The 23,287-nt window shown below is 32.6% G+C and overlaps 1 protein-coding gene and 1 long non-coding RNA gene across 6 annotated transcripts in view; one reads left to right on the top strand and one right to left on the bottom strand.

Moving 5' to 3' along the window:
- LOC115878779 (cell surface glycoprotein 1-like) overlaps positions 1-23,287 on the bottom strand; it is a 253,310-nt gene that overhangs the window by 62,649 nt on the left and 167,374 nt on the right. The window lies entirely within an intron of this gene.
- Positions 12,334-15,086, top strand: LOC115878780. 2 transcript variants are annotated; one of them, XR_004049604.1, is made up of 3 exons: positions 12,334-12,551; positions 12,853-13,141; positions 13,707-15,086. It is a non-coding gene; the product is annotated as an uncharacterized LOC115878780 (long non-coding RNA). The 2 variants fall into 2 exon arrangements; XR_004049603.1 differs by having other exon boundaries at positions 12,521-12,784.

Genomic DNA, 23,287 nt, shown 5'->3' with positions numbered 1-23,287 from the left:
GTATATTTTAGGAGAATCAGATGCACAATTAAATTGTCTATCAAATTGTATTATGCCATTTTTTATCTATCCCTTCAAGTTTTCGTAGAAAATGCATTTTCTTATAATTTAGACTTCATTTATCAATATATCCATGGAATATTGACATTTTAGATTGTTTTTAAAGCAGCAAATGTACAAAATGTACAGACTAGTAATATTATCGTTTTTAGCAAAACGATAATATTACTAGCCCATTTGTATGCAAAAAGAAAACTATTTAAATCTTTATCAAAGAGTATACCATTAATTAAATATAACACCATTATTTCCGCCCATATACTAATTAATTACATACTTAATTGTGTTCGTTAATAAATTATTATAAATAAATGTGGATTTGAGTCAGAAATCAATATAATAATAAGTTATCAAATTAAAGTCTCTGTTGTTATAAATAAGTATTTATGAAAAATGAAATTTCATTTTTAAGGTGTTACTTTTTATCACACTGTCTAATGCCCATACAAAATTCAGTTTTTAGTATTTGAAGCAATTATTATTAATCAACGCACAGTCAGTTAATGTAGTTTGAATACTGGAATCATATTAATTGGTCCTCTTTAACAAATATTTAAACAGTTTTTTTTAATTTTTTTAATGAAATAAACGAATTATATCGACAATATTAGTATCTGTACTCTTTAAAAATAATCTAAAATGTCAATAGTCCATGGGTATATTGATAAATAAGTTCTAAATTACAAGAAAATGCATTTTCTACTTAAAGAGATAGGTAAAAAATGGTATAATATAATTTGATAGACAATTAAATTGTGCATCTGATTCTCGTAAAATATACAGGGTGTTCCATTTAAATTAAACAATTTATTGCCGTTTGAAGCTAATAATTATTTAAAATAAATTTTTAGACACTCTGTATAAGGTAGTATTATTTTTATTATTGCAACACAATAACTGATCAGTAAATAAACACAGTAAATATTTAGTATTAAAAACTTTGATACCCTTGGAGAAATGAAGCCTTCAAATTTTTACTGCAATTTCACAAAATTGAAAATATTTCAAAACCGGTAAGGTTTAAGTATAATAAACCTTAATCAAATTTACCTTTATTTTAATCGTAGAAACTAAAAATGTAATAATATACAGGGTACAAAACTTTGATATTTTTTACTTATTTGGGACACTCTGTATCTTGTAAAATTATTTTTAAATTGTACCTCTAATAGTCCTTCATCGAACACAAAACTTACAATTTGTAAAAATCTCATCGTTTAGCTACAATACTCCGTGTCGTATGTGGTGAACAACCCTGTATAGCCAAGGATGCAAGTGTGTTCAATGAGAAGTTAATTTTAAGTTTGTGCAATTATATTTTTATTTTTTTTCGTTGGACTTTCTAAAAACTCGTAAAAATGACTAAAAAGTGTTTGGTGTGTGGAACTTTTAATATAAGGGTCCCCGAATTATCTTTTCATAGGCAACTAAAGTATTCAGTTGTTCTTTTATTTATATTAAACCACATGGCAGACTTTCTGGTTAGATTTCCTAACAATATTGATATTCGTACGGAGTACATATTTTTATATAATTAAAGTTTTATCACAGTAAACATTCAATTTATTGTTCAAATAGATGCATTTTTAAAATTAAATTTTTACAATTAATGTTCAAATTTGGCGCGTGGACGATAGGTCCTCGCGACAAGGATAGATAGAGTAGAAGCACCGCGTGTGCAACAAAACAAAAAAAGAAGATAAATGGAAGTCGTTGATATGTTTGCGAGAGTTTCCATAGTGATTTACTTATCCACGTAAGTATATATATGATCTAGGATAACTACTTACGCATCCCACGCAACCCAAGTACTACTTCATAGCATACTTTGTTCAATTTATTGACAAACCAGACAGTACTACCAATTCTCGCTGTTGAGCAGCCTTAAAAAATGTCGGCTATCTGCGCCATTGTCGCACCTCACATGTTGCAGGTACGGAGGCGACGCAAGCAGAATGGGGCTGCGAGTAGGCCTATGCTGCGGCCCCCGACCTGCCTCAATGCCTAGCAGCGTGCCTGTTTCCAGGGGGCGTTGGCGGCGGTGCAACGGCGACCGCGGCGGCAGTAGGATGACGTTCGAGTTGGCGTAGGCAGGGTTGTGCTAGTCGATCGATGTGTACTATTCGATATGCAGATGTATAAAGTTGGTTATCGAAGCATGAAAGATGAGATTGCATTACCAACCGGTATTGTGATGATTAAAAGGAGTCAATTAGCATTGCTCCGTCTAAAAAAAACTAGACATTATACAGGGTATTTTTTTACCGTCTTTAAAATATTTATAATCAAAATTTGTTAAAATAAAACAAACCAATTTCAATAAAACTTTTTTTTTCGCTTTTACAAATGTTTATCGCTTCCACAAATATTTCTTGAACATAAATATTTCTTCATTTTCTTTTCTGTACAAACGAGTGGGAGTAGTGAAAGACATAGTTTAACAATTTTTTAAAGCATTGTGGCAATAGACGCCAAAATCATAATATGTTTTCTTCTATTTCTACTTCTACTGCTAATATAAAAAAACTTCTTCCACAAAGCGCCTATCATGCAGATCACTTTCTTCTATCAAGTATTCATTTGGTTTAACATCCAGTTAGTTTTATATACATAATATCAAGTTTCCGCCCCGCTTTAAAAAATTGTAGATCTGGGCTGTAAAGTTTCATTTGTACTAAATTACTTTAAAAACTTTTTTTAAGATTTTCTATGATGGAAGTGCCGCAGTAAAAACCTATTAAAAAATGCAAAACTTACAAGCCTCTTGCAGCAAAACCAAGAGCAAGACAGGACGCTGCAAGACTAAGACCAAGATTAGTTATCAGATAAGATAAAAGAGTCTTGGTCTTGGCCTTACATACAACATAATATAATAATGTAACACTACATATAATGGTGATTTTCTCAAAAAAAGTAAAATGCTACGACTTTTAACCACAATTTATTTTTGAATTTATGAAGGGAATTTAATGGTAAAATACTTCCAAATAGCACCTTGGTAAAAAGATCCATAATATATGAGGGCCGAAAGGTCTTTAATCATCTGCCGGTTGCTTTGAGATCTCGTTAATTCCATAAAAACCTTCCGGAGGAAAAAGGAACTTTTAAGTAGGGCATTTTACAGCGTTGACGAATTCTACCGGGACACCCTTGATATTAGTGTTTAGTATTTAGAATTTAGAAATATTTTATTTATCTTATCTTTATTCTGTGTATTGTATATTATTATGTTATTTTACTTAGTTGTTTAAACCTATTTTCCTGAATTCTGTTTGTTTGTTTAAATGGTTGTATTTTGTTCAATCTTATATTTACACAAATTTTTTGTTTTTTGTTTTTTATATTTACACGCAGTAGTTTGCTTTTGATGGAACTGTTTTTGATGTTTAAATTTGCTGGCAATAAGTATTTTAGGTTTAGATTTAGGAATATGCTTTGTTTACAAAAATTTATATATTTTTTAACATTAAAGTACTTTTGAATTGAATTTTGAATTTAGATAAAAAAAATCTGGTCCGTATTTAAATTAAAAATGTCCCGAACCGGAAATGTCGAATTGAAAAATAAATATGTAATACTAATTTGTAGGGGCTAACAAGTGAAAGTTGAAATTATTTTCCATTTCATTTAATCTTGATTTTATTAAAAAAAATAAAAAATAATATGATATGTATTTTTATGGTTTTCCTGAAATTTTAGAATATTTTAGAAGATAGGTAGGTATTAAACTAGGCATTTTGTCCAATAAAAACTTTTTATGATTAAAACTCGAAAGTGTTAAAGTTTTCAAATACAAAAATGCTTTTATAACTGATTACCATATTTTATAATAATTTAAAATGTTTAACCATTTTGAATTTTCTAATAAATGGTATGCGAAATGTATCTTTTCATAACAGATAACTAGAACATCAAAAGGTACTAATAAGAAACAAAAATCCACTTGACATAAGAACATAAGAAAGTATCTAACATCCTTTTCCAACGTAGGTAAATTTATTTTTTTAAATGCTAACTTTGCTACAATGCAAAAAAATAACTGCTAAGTAATGCACTACTATTATACTACTTAGACAATCAACATTTTTTTAAATATTACGCCTACAGTCCAATAAAAAATACATACTGATTGTTTGGACTTATCTCAGGCGTCACATTTTGATTATAAACTTAACCAAGTTAAATTCTAACTTAATTATTCAACAGTAAATACCATACGGTCCAAAAAAACGGCGTCTGGTTTGGAAACAATGATCGATGACAAACTCCATATATTTTTACATATAAAATGAATAAACTCGTATACGAATTCGTAAAAAAATCCGAAGCTCAGAAAGTTGTGAAAAGAGAAAAAACCGTCCGTATTGTATAAGCAATTGTACAATTTTGTAGTCTGCACCAGCCCTGCGCGTGGCTATAAATGCAATCCGAGCACGAAAATAGAAAAGCCGGTAAATTATTTGGATAGAAACCTGACAATGAATCACAATAGATTTTCTTTGTTGCAGACCAATACTGTAATTAGAGTTTACACTGGAATAGAAGCTATTTTCCAGTTTAGATCATGAGTCTAAGCCAACGAGATAAATAAAATTTGTTTAATCGAATAAATTCAATGCCAAAATTACAGTTTTTATACACTTAAAGCTCTAATATTAAAAATAAATACTAATGATGTCAAATACAAATTCTGGCTGCCAGTTTTGTTTGACCTAATATAATATAAATCCAATTCTGAAATCCCATATACTCTGGCGGAAAAATGGCTGGACTAAAATGGACGTTATCGTCTTTACAGCACACCGCATCTGGGCTGTTAAAGCCCAGCTCCCATTAAATCACAATACGGCGATTCACCAATCAACTGAACAGCTGTAAAACGGTATTGCAGTAAAAATAAGTCATGAAAATAGATTGAAAACGGCGCTTTACGGCGGATACGTCAACTTTTCAGCGGAAATCTCAAAAAGGCTTAAATCTCAGAGAAATAAGTATACTGTAACCATGTTAGCATCATCAGCAGATGATTATAAACTCAACTAGTTTATACAATATATATATATATATATATATATATATATATATATATATATATATATATATATGATATATATATATATATATATATATATATATGATTATAAACTCAACGAGTGTAACACCAAAGGTTCCAACCCTCAACTGTAATCTTTATTTACACCTCGTATGTGTAGTAGAGCCCTATCTACACATAACGTTTTACATGTCAGTCTTACCTGTACAGGCACAACTTATCCAGTAAAATTACAGCTAGTACTGTAGCTAGCCCGTGCTCTCGCCCACTAAGGAATAGAAGGTAATGAATGAAAAATCAAAGGATCTAGCTAGAAAAGGAGCGAACACTCCATTAAATGGACCAGAACCTTTCGGCTTCCCAAGTGCAAACCAACTTAAAACGGAACTCAAAATCCTGAGACTCCGCATCCGTAACCTGGAATGGGAATCATCCAACGGTCTAATACACTCGAAGAAATTTCTCCCTTCAAAGATTTTCCTTGCTTTAAGTAAGAACAATCTTCGGATTGTCACGGGGTTTCTAACAGGAACACCAGAACAAGAAAAACTCAAGAAAGAGAGACACAATAGATCTACAATCTAGATGCGGTTTTCGTTTGGTGGTCAACTACTGTTTTATTTAGCTACAAACCAATGACCATTCATATAACACGGCACCTCTACGTTTACTTGTTTCAATGAGGCTTAAAGTATCAACAAAGCAGGCGTGAATGAAGAGAATAAAAGAGCCATTTGGATCAAAGAGACGCGAAAAAAGAGCAACAGCAAGTCAAACAAACGGCCATAATAACGCCTTCGGTAAAAGAAACACGCCCGCACTGTTTGTGGCCGTTTTGCCACTGTGTGTGTGTGACTGTGAGGTGCCGTTAGAGAGAAAAGTAAGTCTCGTTTTTCACGTTACAACGAGACAAAATGGCTCGTGCTATATGAAGAAAAATAGAACAATAAGAACAGTAAAGTTGAGGTCGTTTGCTTGCAATTTATCTATACCTTTTTCATTTCGTTTGATTGAAAAAAAACTATAGAGAAATGCTCTTTTAAAATATGACTTGCTTCGTTATGTCGATATCTTTATCGACTACATTATACATTAAAATGTTAATTGTTGTTACGGATACTGAAGAAGAAACCATAAAGCATCTGCTGTGCTACTGTCCGGCACTGAAATACCGACGCTTTAGTGTGCGAACACAGTGCAAGCAGGTTTGCCGCTTTCTGGTAGCCAGCGCCAATCTGGGTACCTATTCTTGACATCGTTCGCAACTTTGCGTATACGCATCACGTGTATTGTTATAAACAGGGTATCCCAGAAATAAGTGCAAGTATTTTAAAGGGTGGTAGATCTCGATAAAAGAAACATATTTTCTCTTTATCGTTTTTCAAATAAGTCCAAAATAACGGAGTTATTTTACTTTGAAAATTTCCAAAAAAAAAATGATTTTTTGCTAAAATTTTGAGAACCTTTTTCATGTGCCTTCTCCTCATCGGAGGTTGGCGACCATCAATTGGAATTCCTCCCTGTCTTGAGCCAAACGGATAATTGCACTGGCCTCTCCTATATTAAACCACTGGCGCAAATTCCGCAACCAGGAAAACCGTTTACGCCCGATGCCTCGTCGTCCTTCAATCTTTCCCTCAACGATCAGCTGTAGGAAACTATATTTGTTATTTCGAAAAATATAACCAAAATATGCTGCTTTCCGTCGTTTTATTGTAGTCAATAGTTCTTGGTCCTTATTTACACATTCTTTCCAATACTTCGAGATTTGTTTCAGAACCACTGGATCTTTTCTGGATTTTCTTTCTTGTAAATTTAATCTACTACCTATGTTGCCATATTATCAAGAAATTATTTTTTTTTAAATAAAAACTAAAAAAAATTGCAAAAAAATTCCAAAAATATTTTCAAAAAATTCCGAATTTTCAAAAAAAAATTATTTAGAAAAAAACCTCATAGGCGTGTTTCTGGGGTTGAACTATACTACCAGTTAAGTTAAAATACTTGCACTTATTTCTGGGACACCCTGTATATGGTTACATAGTAGCGCCGCGCCGCGCCGCTCCGCCTCGCACATATAACCTTGAAAAATTAAAGCGTGTTATCAAATCGGCTAGTTCACAGTGAAAGCAGGCAGGCACCGTCAACCAGCGTTCATCGGCGTTCTCGCTTTTACCGGAACGAAAATTTATTTATTTCTGCTTTTGCACGCGCCGACGGCGCACAGGGGGTATTAAGAACTAAAAGTTGGCCAAAATTATGTTTTATGATTTTTTTGCTTTTTTGCTAGTAATATTAATTATTAATTAGAGGAGAAGTTGCTAATATGGAACCCCATTTTGTTTATCCTATACAATATTTTTTCCTCTACTCTGAAACCTTTTTCACCGATCAAATAGGGCCATACTGTGCAAAACCAAGCAATTCGATGAGGATGTTAGAACAAGAAAGTAATTTGTATATTATAGACGATATTTGAGCGAGGATGGGTGTTAATAGGGCAAAGACCATTTCCTTTAAGAATCTATTTAAATCAATGTTTTTTTTGGCAGTGGCAAATATTGGCAAGATTTTTGTGCATATTCCAATGCTGGAGACTTTAAGCATTGAACGGATACTAATTTCCATGCGGAATATTGCCGAATAGTCTTATATCTTATAAAAATGCCACTGATTTTTTAAATATAAAACATTATAAAAAAATAGAAGGAAACATTTCAAAATAAAAATATGGCATAAAACAGAACAGAGCAAACAAACAAAGCTGGCTATGTATCCATCATGACAGTTATTATGAACAATTTGCACACAAAAAAAGCACTACAAACAATTCCACTATTTTTATAATCTTAGAAATATTCAGAATACACTCAAGATAATTCATACTTTTAACTGAAATATATTATTTATTTGATAGTCAACTTACGACTTAAAAAAGCTAATAACTAATAAACGTGCTTACATTTAGTATTTATAGATTTGTATTCAGTTAAGATAAAAAATGAAAATAAAAAAATATCACTTTAGGCCAGGTTTATAGACCAAATACACCTATGCGCGGCCCCGGTGAGGCGGGCGCGGCGTTTGAATATGGTTTGGTTAGGTTAGGTTAGTTAATCAGGTAAATTTCCTCTTAATTATCTAGTTCCGAATCCTTCTCGCATCTCCGAAATAGCCATATACAATACACGTGATGCATATACGCAAAGTTACGCATCTGTGTATTGTTATATGGCTTTTTAGGAGATGCGAGATGCGAGCGATATTTGAAGATGCGAGTGGTCAAGAATAGGTCCCCAGAGACGGCGCTGGTTGCCGGAAAGCAGAAACCTGCCTCCACTATGTTCGTACCCTTAGGGTAAGGGTTTTTGGAGGGGCTAGGATCAGTGAAATCTGGAGCTTTGCAAAAAGCTGGAAGTGTTTTAATGCAAAGAAGAACCAGAGGAAGGTTTAGTACAATAATACAGGGGTATCGCAATGGTGTGTTTAAATAAAAAAGGACCCGCGGAATCCTTACAATAGACAGGATAGCTTTCATACATAATATGATAATATAAAAAAAAATAAATTAATTAAATTCACATTCGTCAGAACACCAAATTAATATTCCGAATCCATCAATTGTATATTTTCGAGATAACAAACTAGACGTTTAAAAGTCTCTTAAAAGTCGTTCCATTTTTCACCTTGATATGTTAATTACTACTACCGTCGCCGAGTGACTTTATAATTGCCGAGGCACCAGGTGCAAGCATCGGCCAATACGATACTACTCTTGACAAGTAAGGGAGTGGTCGTTCGAATAGGAATGTTTATTTCAAGAAAATTTATCGATATTCATGACTGATTATTTGGACGCGACCAAAACTCATGGCAGATTTTTTAGAAAAACATAGATCGCAGCATCAACACTTTATTAATGATTTTATCTATACCACAATTGGCAGATTATGTTATTCCTGTGATTTTTGAATTATTTCCTTCAAAATAAAGAAAACCGTTCAAAAAACTGTTAATTTAGAAAACTCTGCAACTATTCTTTGACTATATGTTTAATTAAATTTTAATATCGATATTTTACTACAATATCGAACATTTGACGTATCGATATTTGTGAACCTGTCTGCATTCTACGAGTCCCTTTCTGTCTTACCCGAATGACTCATTGGTCGGCCGCAGGGATATCGACTCGTTTTTCAACAAGGCTTACAAAATTATCGCTATTCTATTTTCATACGAATAACTGAAACACATACAAGTGGGAAACAAATACAATAGAGAAAGGTTATTTATTATTCAAGTTCCTTCGCCATAATGTCCAGATTTAAATTCATAATATATATTGTGTATTAACATCCAAAAATATTGAAAACCTAATTTTTTAATTGAATTTCCTTAGTAACAGCTGCGAATTGTGAATTACGTTATATGTGGTGGTTTAAAACCCATTTTTTCTGGGAAAAAATACTGATATTGAAGTTTTAAAATGATATTTTGAAATTAAATAATGGTAGGTTTGTTTTTTTGTTTAAAATGTCAAAAATAACAGGAATTTTATTAGGCATTTAGAGTAACTGAAGATATCCAAACTAAATATCTAGTTCATTCGATCATTAGTAATAGTAGACACCGCCATGGGGTTACTAGAAGCTTACAAAACTGTCGTGAGCCTATATTGAAAAAAAATAAGTAAATTTACAAAAAAAAATATAAATAGTAAAACCAAATTTGGTATGTTAGAATATCACATAAATCTGTATTGATGTATTCAATTACTTTCGGTCATTTCCTGTTTCCACACTTCCAAAATGACACTCTATATCTTATAAAAATATTTTTAAATTGTAGCTCTAATAACGAATCCAAAACTTACAATTTGTAAAAATCTAATCGTTTAGCTACAATACTCCGTGTCGTATGTGGTGAACAACCCTGTACATAATAATTTGTATGACTACAGACTACAGGAAACAAAACGCAAATTTGCTTAAAGCTGTAAACTTGTCATAAAGACCTTACATTGTTTCCAGCCAATGATTGTTCAATTTTCATCATCAAATAATAACTGATAATATACACAAACATCCCGTCAAAAAAATATATCTAAACAAAACTAAAGAGAACAAAAGATATAATTATATTTGTTGTTTTCCTTCCTTTATTACAGCTTGACGTTAATTCTGCTAATATATTTGCACAAACAAAACGAGTGCGTCTACGTACAACAAGAAACCAAGGCACGCTATATTAGACATATGCCATAAAATACATATTTAAGTAACAACTCTCATAGTTAAATGGAGGAAGATTTACGAGCAATTAGCTCCTCCTTTCGTGAGTCTAGTTCTTGTTTGCCCGACTAAACGCAGTTCTCGAGTTGGCGGTTGCATACGCTGCGAAAGCGCAACGTTTGTGCCACTACATCAAAAGCTAACGTGCCCTAAACCAATATTGACGAAGATAGTGCCATGTTTCATAAAAGATGTTTACTGAAGGCATTAGCAAACGTATCGAACGAAAAATACACCATTATTTCATTTTATTTTTGTTTCAAAACAATAAAGCACAATCCAAAAAATTGTATTAATTTGAGTATACAGGGTGTCACAGAAATAACTGCAAGTATTTTAAGGGGTGGTGGATATGACCAAAAGAAACATATTGTCTCTGTACCATTTTTTAAAAAAATCTTTATCATTTTTAAAACCCATAACTGCCCATTTGTTCTGAATTTGGGACACCTTGTATGTACAAATAAGAAAGAACGACAGAAAAATATCTAATGCTAGTTCATCCAAAAACACCCTATACAGAGAAGACCAGGCTACTAGTAACATAGCAAGTTGCCGGACGAATTTACGTTTACCCGTTTTGCGTCCGTACTCGAGAGTCACTGCCGGCTAGTCGGCTGGTCAGGCAGTACGCAGTTGCAGTTGTGCTTGGACGGGTCGGTCGTGACAGACTAGGAATACGACGCGAGGAGTGCCGTGTATTTATTATTTTCATTTTAAGTGTTTACCTTCACTTAAGGTAACATTTAAAATAAAAATACTTAAATATTTATTATTTGAGTGTGTTTACAAGCCAAAACTAAAAATAAATAAATTCTCTAAACCCAAAAAAAAACTATAATATTACTCTAAATAAAAAAAAGTTATAAAAGTAAGTGTTCAAAAAGACTACCTTCTTGTGCTAGATAGAAGCCTAGGCGGTCGTAAAATCCCCGTCTGACATTGGCTAACATATTAGGGCTAATAGTTTGGAAAGCCTCTCGTACTTTTACTTGTAGCTCATCCAGATTATTAGCCCTATTATGACCATACATTATTTTACATAACCCCACAAAAAGAAATCATTGGGAGAAAGATCTGGTGATCTAGCGGGCCACAAAATAGTTCCATGTCCACTAATTAAACGGTTGGGAAAAGTATTGTTCAAATATCCTTGAACAATACGGGCATTGTGCAGGGCAACCACCTCAGCAATTTGATTACTTGAAAACGTGGGATTTTGATCCGCGGTAGCACAAACGAACACTTGCTTTAACTCCTGTTCTTCATTAATCAACACATCAGGCTTTTTGTGTTTTTGTGGGGACACGCCACCCATGTGTTTCAAAATTATTAATAACTCTTGATATAGTAGATAAAGATGGAATTGGCCTGTTTACAAAAGTTTGTGGAAAAATTGTTTGTATATCCCGATAAGACCTATTTTGGAAATACCATTTTACAATTTGAATTTTCTCACGAACTTCATAAACATCCTGTCGCGAGAATCTACGTATTCGTTTTGGCTATTAAAACACGAATAAATACAAATTCTGAAACATTCTTATCATATATCGACCTATTTTTATTTTATCGCATTTTTTCGCCTGCTTTTTATCACAGGGGAACTGTTTACATTTTATGCGAATGCCAACATCCTATTGTTATTGTTTGGTATGTTGCCCAGTATTTCTCCGCTTTTGTTTATTTTTAATTTTGTATACGTATACTTTGGGGAAATCTTAAGAAAATAATAATATAATTAGCTTACTACTTTTCAAAATTTCGACATTTATAATTTTATTTAGTACTTATTAAGATTCAGTCAAGATTACAAGAAAAATAAACTTGAAATATTTGTAAATTTCGTCATTTTTCATCAGCCGTTAGGATTAATTTTAATCTGACAACACCGCTCTGTTGTTATAGTATTTTCTATAGTAGGGGGAATTGGACGCGGTCAACAGTGTCAATACTGTCGATAAACAGCTGATTGGCATGATCAGCTGTTTGCCGTGCTTTTATTTTTCCATATTTCTTAACTATTAATAAACTATTAATGTATAATTGTTTCATTTTATATAAAAGACCAAAATTAGCATTTAAAATGGGTCTACACTGGCAAAATGTGTGAGAATAAAAAGAATTTAAACATCGTCATTTCAAAAGTAAGTACTGTTCTGTGGTAATACAACATCTCGTTTTATTTACCTAAAATATTTACCATATTTGTTAAAATTTGTTTATTTGTTTTATAATATAATTTTGTGAATATAATATATTATGTATATTATAAGAAGTAATGTTTATATTTTTGTTACAATATTGTCCGATTTAAAATCGTATATTTGTATTTAATTATGAATACAAATAATTTGTATGTTTACATAAATTATAATTGGTATGTTTACATTTGTAAAATAATGCCTATTTACGTTTTCTATTACTAAGATAAATATTTTATTTCAGATTTCTAAAAGATAGTGAGAGAAAAATTAAATAGTTTTCTCTGTTAGGATTTATTCATAGCATAATATTAAAAAGTCGAGCAAAAGAGAACTCAAGAACAGCTGATTTTTTTATAAGGAATTGAAGAAAATATTTAAAAGCTGATGATTTTCACAGCCATTTATGTCGCGATTTGTGGTCTTTCAGTTGTTTCAACATCACCTAGGAAATTAACATTAAGATATCAGGATCCTGCATATAACGAGATAAGAACTATGATCTTGTTAGGATACCTATTCCGTCACAATATGTAAGTACATATATATTTACAGTTTAATTTTTTAATATAAAATATTACTATATACTAATATGTATACACAGATTCAAAGTGTACAGGGTGGTGCCTTTCATACAATATGAAGGTTTCAAGGATTTTTGTTGATGGAAGTTTGTATTGAAAGAACAAATGGAGGGTTTAGAAATCAATCAAGTCATACAAATTCACTTTCATTTTCCTTGGCGCCATTGCGTCCTATGAGAGGTGTTACCCTATATGTATATAGATTTGTATATATATATATATATATATATATATATATATATATATATATATATATATATATATATATATATATATATATATAATATATATTATATTAATATTATTTTACTAAAATTACACTATAGTTGTATAAGATCTCACCATCGAAAAAAAAAACAGCGTTAGGGTTGGCTTTGAAAGCAAGATTTATGTAATTTTATAAAATGTAAATTTATGTGGTGAATGTCATTGATCGTCAATTTTATTTTGCTCACAATGTATACTCAATGTAGATATTTATATTCACCAACTTCATGTTTATATTTTGTTTTAGGAAGTGAAGATATTCATGGTGTGGAAGTCGTTACTTTAATTACATAGTGCATATGAAATTGGTCCTTTACATCATGTTTAAAATTGACGTAATGCTACTATGCAAAATAGTGAGAGATGTGAACCCTAGGCAGAGCTACAGAATTACTTTTGTTGAGAGACAAATTATGATAGTGATTAGAATCGCATATTCTAGACTTTTACTTAAAAAATGATTTGTTCGGAATGAACTTTTATAGTGTGGAGGAATACCTGCAAATTATAATATGAGGCCTACGTATATGATAATTTTATTATGATCTGTTGTGTTTGTTTTTTTATATTTTGTATTATATATTTGTGTTAGCTTTAAGAATTTATTGACTATTCCTATACAATTGTACATTGTTTTATGGAAATAAATAAATGATTGATTGATTGAATAAGTTAGGAAACCATACGATCGAGAAAAAAACGGCTTCAAAGGCGACTGGGGAATGAAAATATGATAATTTCAGTGAGGTCAAGCCCTAGAAGTCATTTTCTTGGCTCGTACTATTTTTTAAAGGCGCTCTAAGGTTGTAATTTATTTTTACATTAAGTAAATATGATTTTTAAATGGTGTAGTTTAAGATTGACCTCGCTAAATTATCAATCGTCATTCCTCAGCCGCCTTTGACGCCGTTTTTTTTAGACTATTTGCTATAACTATGTTATCTGTTATGCAAATACATATGTCAACAAGTAAAAAGCCAATGAGAAATTAGTTTCTGCTTGGATCCTTACAGTGGCATTTAACAAAATATATATTTTTTCAGGTTACAATATTTTATTTAATATGAACCTGTAAATGTAAGAATATTATACATATATTATATTTTTTACTCAGTCCCTAAATATATTATTAAAATACAACACTTGTGTTTTTTATTAATATCGTGTTATGATTAATACCTAATTAATGTAAAATTATATGGTATGTAAATATCCTTACACTGAGAATTCGTTTGGTCAAAATATTACTCTCTTACTAATATGAATTTGAAAACTACAGAACATTGTTTTTTTTTAGTTTTTGTGCTAATATTTCCACTTAAAATTACCGAATATATTTATGGTATAGGTAGGAAAAGATGAATTTTGTGCTTTTTAATTATACATTATATTAATTATATTATTATTGTAAATAATATCTACTGATATTTAATATAAAAAATAGTTATTCACATGCATCTATTTTTCTTTTGTTCCATTAACATTTTAGTTTATCAATTATCAATCACTATACGATATACAATACGTATAATATCTTTTAATTATATCTAACTTTTAATTATTGAATATTTAATAAACAAATTTTTTATAGTGTTTGTTAAATATTTTATAGCATATACTATTATGTATTTATAATAATTTATTAGTTTTATTGCATGAACATACTTTTAAAATTTATTATTAAAAAATATTTTATCTTTGCCTCTAACCACCTACTTCTATATCTCTGGCTTTTACTTTACTATCATCAATGAATCTCAAGGTTAAATTCTGTTTTGATGCTCTTCCGCTGTAAACTCCCCTACCACTTTCCTCTTTACCCCGCTGTCCATAAACTATGGTAGTGGGGGCACTCACCGATAAAACGATGTAGGCACCTCGATTTTGTGAATTTATGAATGACTTGCTCTATCTATTTTTATTCTTAATCTAAGCTTTTTATCCGGCGGACGGGTATACGCTAATTCGTCCGGTTCTGCCTATGTTACTACTACGGTGGTCCGGCCTGTATATCAAAACACTAAAACGAACACTGTCCCCTATCAACCTTTTCTAAAAATTAAAATACAATCAACATCCATATCGACAACGAATATCTTACAATAACGTTATTAATAGTCCCCATAAAATACAAATTACCATCCATATCTCGACTAGATACAGCCGAAACGGAAATATCGAAACCTACTTGTGAAAACAGTAAGTTAGAACAAGATGAAAGATAACAATCTCTTCGGAGGTGACCTATACTCATAGCAATTCATACAACGTTCATGAGGGAAGGTCAGCCGCAAGTTCTTTGGCCCCATAAGTTATTATTATTGGCGTGTGATGCGGAGATCATATATTTTAACCTTGTGCTATGCTGCCGGTCAAAAATCATAAAAATAACTTTTTACGGCTCGGCTGAAAATGCTTGAAGTATATGGCATAACTTCTATGAATTATGGGTGATACCGAGACGAATATTTCGTTTAAAAAAAATGTTTCTTCAGGTAAAATTGTAATGAAATATTCCTGACATTTTTTGTTTAATTATATCCAATAGTAAAACAGAAACATAGGTGCACCAGCCTGAAGGAAATGCACTATTTCATGACTATTGCCATGATATTTCTGCCTGGTAAATTGGAATATCCTTGTTTCGGCCCAACTGTTACGCCTTTAGGATACATCTAACCCAAACGTAGGGTAAATTTTCAAGATTAAAATCAATCTTCAAGAAGCCCAATAAAATAGAGACTGATGTACAGGGTGGGTCAAATTCGACGCTTTTAAATGGAAACGCCCTTTTCTATAGGAGATAGACGAAAACTAATATCGGTGTCTGGAGCTCAATTTTCACCAAAAACATGATGGTAAAAACCGCACATCAATATCTGTTACCGTTTTGGAGTTACGGGGTGTTTTTCAAAAATGTGCATTTTTAACAAATCGCGGTAACTTTTTTGCTATGGAAAATTTTGTATTTCTATGAAAACATTTCCAAAGCACCTTTTTACGTAGAATTTAATAGTTTAAGTATATATTTTTTTAAATTAATAATTTAAGAGTTATCAACAGAAAAATTGATTTTTTATTTGGGACACCCTCTATATTTTTAATAAACTGTAAAGAATTTAAAATTACCTTTCCAAAAATATAGCACACTTGATATTTTGTTATAATCCCCTTCGAAATACAGAATTTTAAAAGTTCGCCACTTTTAACTAGTAGGCTTTGGACCCCTTATTGCTGATATGCCCTTAATGGAACTCGAAAACATATTTTTCCAGCAAGACGATGCACCACCTCTGAACGCTGAAGTTATCGGCAAATTTTTGCAGCCTATTTCAAGAATAATTGAATAGCTTACCAAGATCCCAGCCGTTGGCCGTTGAGGCCGCCTGACTTAGTGCCCATGGATCTAATCCTATGGATATATTTGCGGAAGAATAAAGGTTCCTTATTCCGTATAATCTAGACAAGAATTAGAAATACTTAGCAGTTATGAGAGAGTATCTTTCACCCCTACTGAGTTAATGAATTCCGCGCGAAATGTTCAAAAACTGCCCCGTCTGTCCCTAACAGAAGACGGTTAATATGTCGAACACCTGTAGCAAAATCTCATGTCTTGGTTTGCTATTTATTTTTATTGTTATTAGATATAGTTTAAATGTGTTGATGTTGGTTAAATATATTTTAAATTGTTATAAAATTCTGCATCTCTCATAACAAATATTATTTTCGTTTTAATTGATGCTCACAGCTTGAATTTTTTGCATTATAGCCGGTGCCGTTCAAAGCCTACTTATTTAAAGCGGGCAAATTTTTATATACTCTATATTTCGAAGAGGAATCGAGCAAAACATGAAGTGTGTTATATTTTTGGAAAGGTAATTTTAAATTTTTTTCAATAAACTAAAAATATACAGGGTGTTCCATATAAAAAATCAAATTTTCTGTTGATAATTCTTAAATTATTAATTTTAAGAAAATTATACTTAAACCATTAAATTCTACGTAAAAAGGTACTTTGGAAATGTTTTCATAAAAATAGAAAATTTTCCATAGCAAAAAAAGTTACAGCGATTTATTAAAAATGCATATTTTTGAAAAACACCCCGTAACTCCGAAACGGTAACAGATATCGACATGCGGTTTTCACCATCATGTTTTTGACAAAAATTGAGCTCCAGACACCGATATTAGTTTTTGTCTATTTCTTATAGAAAAGGGTGTTTCCATTTAAAAGCGTCGAATTTGACCCACCCTGTACAGGGTGGCGCCTCTCATACGCCGCAGAAGCTCCGAGGAGAACGGTAGTTTATATCGAAATGAAATTTTGACAGCATATGTAGGTTAACTGAAAGAATTTTATAAAAATATATAAAATTATACAGGGAGTCACCAAAAAACGTTACACATCAAAGTTGTGTTTTTTTCTAATGGAACATCCTCTATATTAATAGATTTTCTGATTCTACGAAAAAAAATAAAGGTGAGTTTTATTAAAGAAGCATATACGAGGATGGTCTGAAAAGTTTCCGACGTCAACGTGAAGATGGCAGCACTCGTAGATAAAAGCTAGTGACTTTTCATTGTTCATCTGTTGACAGTTATTCACCAAAGTTTCAGCCATTTTGGATGCGCAGTTGTTATGGAACAGTAGTTTGAGTGAGTTGATCTGAGTGTTTTTGTGAAAATGGACAAAATCGAGTATCGAGCTGTCATTAAATATCTGGTTTTGAACGGCAATACGCCTACACAAATTAAACATGAGTTGGATTCTGTGTATGGGGACTCTGCACCATCATTTACCACAGTGAAATTTTGGGCAGCCGAATCTAAACGTGGCCGTAAGAGCTTGGGAGACGATGAACGTTAGGGACATCCAAAAACTGCAACTACCGACGATAACATCGCCAAAGTTCACCAAATGGTGCTAGACGACCGCCGAATTAAAGTGAGAGATATAGCAGAGGTTATGAACATATCAAAAGAACGTGTTTGTCACATATTAAATCAAAATTTACGCAAGAGAAAACTATCCGCGCGTTGGGTGCCGCGTTTGCTCACGTTAGACCAAAAGCGTGTTCGTATGAACATTTCCAACGCTATGTTAGCGCAGTTTAGGCGCAATAAATCCGAGTTTTGGCATCGATTAATTACTGTAGATGAAACTTGGATACACCACTATACACCAGAAACGAAAATAACAGTCCAAACAGTGGACGGCAGAGGGAGAACCGGCTCCAAAAAAGCAAAAACTGTTATTTCGGCTGGGACAGTGATGGCGACTGTTTTTTGGGATAGTCATGGAGTTATTTTAATTGATTATTTTCAAAAAGGAAAAACCATCACAGGAGCACACTACGCATCATTACTTGACAAGCTAAAAGCAGAACTTACGGGAAAACGGCCACATTTACAGAAAAAGAAAATCCTGTTTCACCAAGATAACGCACCATCTCACACCTCAGCGGTTGCCATGGCGAAAATCCACGAATTACGGTTTGAACTGCTTGACCATCCGCCTTACTCACCAGATCTAGCCCCTAGCGACTTCTTTTTGTTCCCTCATTTAAAAATTGCGCTCGGAGAACAGAGATTTTTTCGTCAAATGAAGAGGCAATCACCTTCGTGAACCACTATTTTGCAGAGAAAAACGCCGTGTACTATTTGGACGGGTTACAGAGATGGGAGCATCGCTGGGAAAAGTGTGTAGTTTGGTTTGGTTTGGGACAGAGGACTATGTTGAAGTGAAAGGTTTAGTTACAAGAGGACTATGTTGAAAAATAAAATAAAATATTCAGAAAAAATGTCTTGTATCTTTGTTAGGTCGGAAACTTTTCAGACCACCCTCGTCCGTAAAATCTAAGGATTTTGACATATTTCACATTTTGTGAAAATAAAGGGTAAATTTAAAATTTCGATAACAGCTTCCTAAATTTTAGATGACCTTGTATAGCCTGATATTTAATTACGGTAACCATTGTATGTTAAACCAAATTAAAATTTGACCCGAAAAGTTATACAGGGTGAGACAAAATTAATATGGAACATTAGTCACTTTTAAAACCGAGTTATTCCTTTATTTTAAATGGAACACCCTGTATATTTTTCCGGTGTTCAATAGGGAATTTATATATCTTCAAAATATTGTTAAGGTTGCCTACCCCTCAGACAAAGATTTTCGTAGATATTTTAATTTTTATGATTTTGCGTCAGTAGATCTTTATTATTTGAAAAAATCTAGGATGACTGTGTGATATATCTTTTGTTAATTTGACAAAAATTAAAGATTGTAGAGTAAAATACACAATGGTAATAAACGATACATGTATAAAACATATTTTAATTATTACAGAATTGTAGTTCTACCTCGAAAAGGAGCTAAAATAATTGATCGAGTTTTGTAAACACTGTTTTTAACATATCCCCATAAAAAAACAGACTAGATAAAATCAGGAGCATTTAAGTAGGTATTCTATTAATTGGTGAATGCACACTGCATTCACCAACTTATAGAATCACATCAATTCTCTCTAATGTAGGATAAGTTTGCATGTTCGGCAAATTTCTGAGAATTTTTTTGTTTCAACTGACACAAAATATATAGGGTGTTCCATTACAAAAAACACAACTTTGATATGTAACTTTTTTTGGGGATACCCTGTAGAACGCTTTACATTTTTAAAAAGTGCTTTGAATTAACCTACATATGCTGACAAAATTTCATTTCAACAAACTGTCGTCCTCGTTGGAGCCTTCGCGGCGTATGAGAGGCGCCACCCTGTATTTCATAATTCATTATTGTCTACCACTCTAATATAAAAATTAAAACGTCTATACGCCACAGAATATAAAATAAAAAAATGGTTCGTTATGAATATTCTGATTTTACGTTTTTATTACGTTTTTAACGATAAAGAAAACAAATAGGCACATTAATTTTCTGAATTTACACTGTAACTGTATTCTAATTTTTGTTTGCGTTATATGCCTCACTAAATCTCAAAGCAAATTTAACGATATTGATTCTTCGTGTTCAGTTTACTTAGGATCTGCATTTCAAACCCGACGGTAATGAATCAATAACGAAATTTTGATGTAGTATTCCATCATTTCAACTGTGTTAAATCAACAGCATCGATTAAATTGATTTATATCTATATGTTTTAAAACTATAATTTAATATTCTACTTTATTTAATACACTCTATTTTTCTATTACATTTGATACGTGTTCATGCTCTATTTTCAATACTGGATAGCAGAAAATAATATCATATTCACTAATTAAATATAATATTGGCATAAGGGAAGGCTATTTTTATAATAAACAGGACATATGGCTATCAAGTGCCACCAAGGATGTCTTTGCTGCAGACTCTGTGATAAAGATCCTAAAACAGAAGAGCACATGTCAGGCTTAGACAGAACATATGGCTATCAAGTGCCACAAGGATGTTTTTGCTACAGACTCTGCGATAAAGATCCTAAAACAGAAGAGCACATGTCAGACTTAGACAAGACATATGGCTATCAAGTGCCACCAAGGATGTCTTTGCTGCAGACTCTGTGATAAAGATCCTAAAACAGAAGAGCACATTTCAGGCTCTGGATCGCAAGCAACACTTTCTTTTTGGGAAACAAGACTAGATGAATGCAAGAACTATAACTCCCAGCCTATGAAGGACCTGCACAAACTGGTGCAGGGCACAAGGATAGAAGACTGGGTACAAACAGAGGAAGAGAACAAACACATCTTACAGGTCGCACTACTTAGTAAAAATCCACTCTGTATATTTTTACCCCAAAATAAATTATGGGTAAATAGCTAATTTTATGCACATCTGAGCAAGTCATCTGAGAAATCACAAATTTAATTTTTTTTTACTTTACTTAAAGAACACGCTGTATAACTTTTTTATCTTCCTAAATAAATGATAAAACAAGTTTAAAAGAAGGTTTTGCCCTAATTGACCTATTTTTCTTGCTGCTTCGCTCCGCATAATAATCTCCAAAATACCGGCAACCCAACCATTATCGCATTCTTTTTCGACATCCGACTAATGCCTTTCCATCAACCTTATCCCCCGTTCGAGTAGCGAGATTCGCAAAAAATTCAGCGTCCGAAATGAATACATTCAAATTTTACAAAATAAAAAGTTTGGCATAAATCTTACACCTGGAGGAATCCCTTCGTAACTTATTTCGAATGCTAAGCATATTCAAAAATGTCGAAATTACGACATAAATTCACAAAATGAAAATTGGGTATAATTCTTACAGCTGAAAATCGAAAATACGACATAAATTTGAAAAAGACTTGGTAAATATGGCTTACTGCCTTTTTCACAATCGAAATAAATTTCAGTAGTTTGACGCGAGACGAAAAATTCACGTCAGAAAGTTGTTTTGCTTAATACCTTATCTTTTTTTAATATTAATAGAAAAAAATATTGCAGAAAGGAACAGAAATAAATTATTCTAGGTGCCAGGCCATAGCGGCATCCAAAGCAATGAAAAAGCCGATGAACTAGCAAAGCAAGGACCAGAGCGAGTACAGAGAGTACCCAAATGTATAGCCCGTATAGTGCAGTAAAATTCTGGATCAGAGAAAAGCAGACAGTCAACTGGACCTACTTTTAAATCTACAAAGGAACTGCTAATGTTCAGGAGGAAGCGTGGATTACAACAGGTATCATGACAGGACATATGGGCGTCATCCATATATCTTTGCTGCAGTGAACAGTCTGTGAACAAGACCCAGAAACAGCAGAACACATGCCGTCACTTCGAGACTCTGGGTCGCTGATATCAAACGTCTAGATTTTTCAATATCCTCCATTTATTATAATGATGATGCTGCATGGAAAATTCAAAAAAAATAAAAAACGGTTACTCAAAAAATTCTCGCACCTCGTTATTTCAAGATGGAGAGCAAAACCGCAGCAAAAAAATATAAGAAAACAACTTTCCACTCTAATGCCTCCAAAGAGCCCTCTCTATTTCCGTACGTCGCGTCGCCGGCGCCCAATTCAATTTGACTCTTTTTTCCAGAGCCATTATGAGCGTTCAAGGTGCAGAATGTCAACTTGAAAAGAAAGAAAAAAAGAAACAAAAACCAAGCCCCTTAAAAGCGTAACTCGGAACGCTAATAATATCATTTAAAGTAAAATTCCGTGTTTTTTTTGGATCTAGACTTGTTTTGAAACTTGAAAAGTCATTCATTATATAAAATGTCCTATCAAAAATTACTTAATGTTTAATAAACTTTTAGTAGTTTTGTAAAAATTTAATACCTAGAACATTATCCACCGCACCCTCGTAAAATCACGTCGCCCTTGTGTTCTCGCCATTAAATTTCTATGAAACGGCCGAGCCACCCATTACTTAACTAGAACTAAGGGCGATTTATGGGGGAAAAGCCGCTACGGCTGGGGGCTGCTCGTTCCAAAAACCGAAACAAGGCTAAACTCGCAACTCCCGCTCCAGTTGCCGACAAATTACTCGCTACGAAAGTTAAATTGAACACCTTGGAGTAAAGCGCGTTGGTTTCCCAATTAATTGTACAGTGGGAGGTTCGATACAAACTCTGTTCTAATAGAAGGCCTTTAAGGAAATAACTTGAAATGTATAAGGAATAATCGATCTGCAAACTAAATAAGTTCTTCATTTCAGAACATGCAAAAAACAAACGATTTCGCGAAAATGCGAACATTATACTAACTGGATCAGAACCGTTCTGCTACCTATTGAAAGCTAACTTAAAGGAGGAACCTGGGGCGCCGACTTTCATAAAACCTCGTGGGTTCTCATCAGATATTGGTGAATGTAAACA

The sequence above is a fragment of the Sitophilus oryzae genome, unplaced genomic scaffold (assembly GCF_002938485.1).
Source record: "Sitophilus oryzae breed Bouriz unplaced genomic scaffold, Soryzae_2.0 scaffold_1525_pilon_pilon, whole genome shotgun sequence".
Lineage (NCBI taxonomy): Eukaryota > Metazoa > Arthropoda > Insecta > Coleoptera > Curculionidae > Sitophilus > Sitophilus oryzae.
The sequence above is the reverse complement of the archived record's forward strand: the minus strand, read 5'-3'. Positions and strand labels throughout refer to the sequence as shown.